Genomic DNA, 6,090 nt, shown 5'->3' with positions numbered 1-6,090 from the left:
TCACAACACCAGAAGTGTGTCTGAAGCTAAAAACAACTGCCGCTGACATTCTTCTGATACACCATCCTTGCATGCATTCTGCAATTATAACAGGATGCAAAGTCTGCAGATCCTCACCGACTGCACCGGCTTTCTGATTTACAGATTATAATTCATTATATTAAAGGAGACATATGATGCATATAAATCCTTCTTTTTTCACATTTAAATCATTAAGTTGGGTCTATGTAAAGTTGAACTACAAAGCTTTGGTCTGAATTCCTCATTATTGTAGCTCCACAAGCCCCTCTTTCAACTATTTTCTGAGGTGTGTCTCAGGTAAACTCGCTTTGAGGCTGTCTCTTTAAAGCCAAACAAGATGCTTCACACCCCGCTCCCCCCTCCAGCTCCCAGACCGGCCCATTCTAGCTTGATAGAGGGGTTTACGACTATATAGCTGCGCAGAAACTTTGTATGTCAACAAGGGAAGGCTTGTCCATCTGACCCAGAGCTAGACGAGAATGAAGACAGAAGTATTTGGTGAGTCCAGCCTTATAAGTTCTGTTGCAAATAATTTGACACAATAGTTCAGAAAATGTCAGAAAATAAAGAAAACTGAACGGGCTGAAAAGTATGACTCAGAATATAAAGACATCTACGCAGCACCAGGAGACTGTATTCAAGTTTTCTGAACTCCCATAGACTCCAGGTTCTCAACAAAATGCATTTAACAGCTAAAAAAAGTTGATTTTTCATGATATGTCTGCTTTAATCTTACATTTTTTTTACTTGTTTTTGTGTTTTCTAGAGCCAAAAGAAATCCAGAGCTGGCTGGAGCTCATTGTTTTCTTCATCGCACATTTAGTTTTGAGGTTTCTTTATTGTTTTCTGCTGGATCATAATTCTTGCACACACAAGAGTGACTTTGTATCTTTGCTTTATTACGACACGTTCCAGCAAAACACATTCCGATGAAACTGCTCTGTTTTTGTTGTTTTTCTTTTGGCTGCTCCCTTTCTGCAGGGGTCGCCACAGGGAGCAAAGTCGCCTTGTAGATTTTTTTTTATGCAACCTGAAGCGCTGAGATTTAAAAAAGTCTTGACCGCCGAGCTCTGCTCTCCTCACAGTGAAATTCAGATCTGGAAAAAGCTTTTTTTTTTTTTTTTTTGCAGTTAACCCAAACTTAAAACAATAAAAAGGGCATCTCAAAGGTGCAGAAACAAAAAGGCAAAGCTGTTCTTTTAAAGAAGAAAAAAAAGAGGGATCAGTCAGAGGTGCTCAGTTCTCCTCGCTCCACACAAATGAGCCCAAACTCACCTGCAAAAGGTCGATAGCCAGAGAGTCCGTCCAGTTAGCGGCTACCGTAGGCGCTTCAGTGTGAGTGTGTGTTTCAGCTCCTGGGAGGCGAACAACAAAGACAGTGAAAGTGAACACGGTATATCAAATAGAGCTCCGGCGCGAAGGCTGGCTTAAYGTTGTAAACACCCACACTGCACTGCACCTTACATTGTCTGGAWATGATTCACAATCCTACTTTTTTTTACCCCCTCCACCATCCTTCTTCCTCCTAAGCTGTCTGCGATTAAACAATTTCTAGCTCAGGAAATTTAAGKGGGGTGTGAGGGGGACAGTACAAAATACTGCACTGCAACAGAAAATCTAACACCCTCAGATTTCTTTTATTTTTAGGTTTTGTTTGTTTGTTTACTCTGAGTGCAGGACACTTCAAACCTGCAAATCMCTTAGGACAATGGCTGTGTCCAAAACGGCAGGACGGGTCCTCCGGAGGACCCGTCCTGTCGTTTTGGACACAGCCAATGATCCAACTTTTACAACCACTTTACTGCAAGTTGCTTCAGTTGAGTGAGACAAAGACACAGTGTAACAGACACCAAACAGGACTCCTTTAAGACATCGGGGGTAGTTGCAGGCATTTAGCTGGAGGGGCGATGTAAGGATGCACTGACCAACGCCTCTGAACGCCCTCATCCTGATCTTCAGGTTTGCCAAAATTTTACAGTTTTATTTCCACTGTATAAATTTCATAAACAGCGTATGTCCGTCCACAACTTTTAATTCCCTAAATAAATTTCGAAAACTTCCATAAGCTTTATAARTTGGGGTGGCTAGCCTAAAGGTGTTGACGCCTTCTTTCAAAATCCTACCTAAAAAGCCTTAAGGAGGATTTTGTAGTAAATGCCTCAGTTTGGAGAAATATAGGTCAATTCTGACAAGACTGATGGGTTAATGGCTAGTTCCACTGCTGCCATTTTAAAACAAATGCATCTATGAGATAGCAACTGCTGAAAAGACACAGACTTTGATGTCWTCAAGACAGACAAAAGGACAAAATGTGACAGTTTGTGGACAGACGGTCACAAGAGACCTGAATGGATGCGACAGCTTTCTGTTATGATCAGAGTTAAAAGTTTCTGTAGGTGCTCTTCATCCTTAAACTCAACAATAATCTCCAAAGACTCTGACGTACGTCTGATAAACTGCAGAAACAACCAAACACAGAAAACGATCTGATCCTAGTTCTAACAGTTTGTCTCTAGAGCTGGGTGTTGTTAAAGACCTCACAATTCAATTTCATTTGATATTGCTTTAAATGCTGCAATCTCTCTTTAGTTAGTTAAAATACTCTTTAGTTAAATCACTTACTACTACATCTCCCTTTGRTATCAATAAAAAATGTTTAAATTTGAAAATCAATATCATAATAAGAAGTAATACACATACAAGTCATTAGAGATCATGTGAATATTTTTTTTCTTGCCCATATAAGCAGAAATGTTAAATATTAACGTCCTGATGCATCTCAGTAATCCAGGTAAAAAATCAAAAAGAAAAAAATTGTATAGGTCTTCTGGACGGGTTCTTCTCTAATGAAACGTTTCGTCTCTCCTCCAAGAGACTTCTTCAGTCTGAGAGTTTCAGGCAAATTCAGGCTTTTAAGCCCTGCCTCCATGTGACTGATACTCACATCACATGGCTATCGTTGACACCTAATTAACACCTATTGTTAACAGGGGTGGAGTGATACTGGCAATAGCAGCACTGTAGGAGGGGAACAACTGAAAACGGAGGCCTGTGTTTGTAGGGATACCTGTCCCTACAAACACAGAGCCAGGGAGAAAGAGAAATCACACACACGACAGGCCCTGGAGCAGTGTGGTTATCMTGACTGGGCTTTCCTGAAAGCAGACAAGAAACACAGACAGGATTCCATGCAACCTTCAGGTGAAAATGAAGACTCCAAAACCAGACCCAAACCAGTGGTTATTCCGTATGTTGCGGGTGTTTCGGAGAAACTGAGACGTTTATTTTCTAAACATGATGTCCCAGTGGCTTTCAAACCCCAAAACACATTACGGCAAAGGCTGGTTCACCCCAAAGATCCGGTGCCCCGGCACAAACAGAGCAATGTTGTATATGCTGTTAAGTGCCAGGAGGACTGCGACCAGTTATACATCGGGGAAACAAAGCAGCCACTGTTCAAAAGAATGTCCCAACACAGACGAGCTACATCTAATGGCCAGAACTCTGCAGTTTTCACTCATTTACAGGCCAGCGGTCACTCTTTCAGACATGAGGATGATCTCATTCTTGATAGAGAGGAACGTTGGTTTGAGAGAGGAGTAAAAGAAGCCATTTTTGTGAAGAAAGACCGTCCATCATTAAACAGAGGTGGAGGCCTCCGTTTTCAGTTGTCCCCCTCCTACAGCGCGGCTATTGCCAGTATCACTCCACCCCCTGTTAACAATARGTGTTAATTAGGTGTCAACRATAGCCATGTGATGTGAGTATCAGTCACAYGGARGCAGGGCTTWAAAGCCTGAATTTTGCCTGAAACTCTCAGACTGAAGAAGTCTCTTGGAGGAGAGACGAAACGTTTCATTAGAGAAGAACCCGTCCAGAAGACCTATACAATTTTTTCTTTTTGTTATATATTAACATTTGTGAGAAATAAAATATCTGAAAATAAAGCAGTAACACAATATCTGTTCTAAACATGGAGTAGAATTGAAACAGGATTTTCTGAATCTATATCAACTATATTACCAACATCCACTGCTTTATACTTGTTTCTTAATTCCATGTCCTATTACTGATTCACCATATTGTTGTCGCTACACCTGAGAGGGTTTCCAGTGTTTGAAAATGTTCTCAGTAAAAAACACCAAATAAATATTAATTCACTACAACTATGTACATTCAGCTGGTTTATTTTATATTTATTGTCACTACCTCAAAGTTTTGCCAGGTGAAGGCATCGCAACAAATTCCTTCTGAGATTAAATGTCTGCAAAAGTTTATTTTTATTTGTTCTTCCTTCTGTTTAAACCTGTTTAAAAAAACAGCTTGATTTTTGTGTGTTAAAAAGGGAAAACACAAAAGAGACAGCTTGTGGTTTTGTCAAACATAAAAMGATTTCAGTAAAACTAATACTTTGTTTTTATTCTTTGTAGGAAAAAACGTGTGGTCATAAACCACTTTTCATAGAAATAAATCACATCATAAAAGCTTTGTGATTGTTAAAACCTGTTTCTGCTTCAACATTACTTCATTTCTTCCAAAGAAAAGTGCAAATCATTAATTTCAGCAATTAATATATTTAATATGTTTCATTGCTAATATAAATAATAATTATTAAAATATTTGCATATTGTTCATATTGCATTTTACACATCACCCCAACCTTTTCAGAACTGAGGTTTAAATAATCTAAAATAAAACTATAAATAACAGAACATTTTCTTGATTTATAATCCCAAAATCACAATGTGAATTCAGCTCACTGCATATTTACAATTATTTTAGGTTACAAACAACAATAGGTAGCGTTTTTTTTTTTTTTTTCAATTTAATGGGTTTCTTCCCGTTTTAATAGTGTCATTACAAGCTACATCTATTAGACTCATTTAATATTATGGGTTGCTTTTATTTGGGTAAATAAAAAGCGTGCAAATTAACTAGAAAAGATGGGAAACAAAGAGCAGCAGCTTGAAGTAAACAGTCCAAGCAGCACAGATGAACGACGCGCTGCATGGTTGTCCAGTTAGCATCTCGGCTAACCTTTGCTAACCGTCAGCTAACACACACACTGAGGGTTTTTAACATCAGTTAGCCTGCTTCGCTATGCTAACACACGTCGCGGCGCTGCGACCTCAGCGAGGGATGATTAGGAGCAAGGACTTTCTGATAATCGGCTAAAAAAACAAGCCTGGCGGACAGATAACCCAGCTCGTTAGCTCCGGGGGCGCTAACCTCGCTCTGTCCCCTAGCTCCTTCTCCTTAAATAAACCGCCCGCTTTTATCACTTCTGTTACTAAACTCTGACTCCATTTGTTCGGTTTACATTTGCATTTTGCATGTTAAACGTAATTTTATCACAAATAGAACAAATCCTACCTTTCAGAGAGAATTGTAGCAGAGGGTGTGCGTTTGACAGGTGACGGTGTAAACACAGATGTGATTGGTTTAGGAGCGCTTCCTCTGTTCGTGTTGTGCCGAAAAATGTACCYCTAGAGCGAAACGAACCAGCGTCCCGGGAAAATGGACACATAGAAAGCTGTTTCATTCATAAAAAGCGCAAATTTTGCGAATAATATTATAAACGTTTTTAATAAACGTGTCCTTAAATACGGTGAAAACCAGAAGTCACATTTTCACCTTCGACTTTGTGCAGTTTGTACTGAAAGCGGGCGTATTAAAATGCACCTCACCCAACGGGGTTGCTTCTTTTCAGCACAACACCAACGGAGTGATACAAAAATGCACTGCGGCTACGGGGTATAAAGCAAATGCCGCAGTATCTTTGCGCAACAATCGTTTCCGTGTGAACTAGTTTCGGGTTATTTTCGTCTCCATTTTCACAAACAACGTTTATTTACTGGTGATACACTGAAACGTATGATTCTGACGGATTATTGATCAGCGAAACAGCGCGTGAGGTTTTTAGTTGTTATTGCGTCTCGTGTTCATCCATTTGACCGGGTCTACTTCTCATTCATAATGGCCTCGCTCCTCAGGAGAGTTTCACTCAGCCTACAAATGCAGCGAAAAATTAATATTACTGATATAATAATAACATAAGATATTCAGGAT

General features: G+C 39.7%; 1 protein-coding gene across 1 annotated transcript in view; it reads right to left on the bottom strand.

Moving 5' to 3' along the window:
* The window catches only part of hdlbpb (high density lipoprotein binding protein b), a gene marked incomplete in the record, with an annotated part of 27,562 nt that extends 22,085 nt beyond the window's left edge, over positions 1–5,477 (bottom strand). Inside the window, 2 exon segments of the mRNA XM_014019499.1 lie at positions 1,297–1,376; positions 5,395–5,477.
* Positions 5,478–6,090: the final 613 nt, after the last annotated feature.

Source organism: Austrofundulus limnaeus, unplaced genomic scaffold (genome assembly GCF_001266775.1).
Source record: "Austrofundulus limnaeus strain Quisiro unplaced genomic scaffold, Austrofundulus_limnaeus-1.0 Scaffold223, whole genome shotgun sequence".
Lineage (NCBI taxonomy): Eukaryota > Metazoa > Chordata > Actinopteri > Cyprinodontiformes > Rivulidae > Austrofundulus > Austrofundulus limnaeus.
The sequence above is the reverse complement of the archived record's forward strand: the minus strand, read 5'-3'. Positions and strand labels throughout refer to the sequence as shown.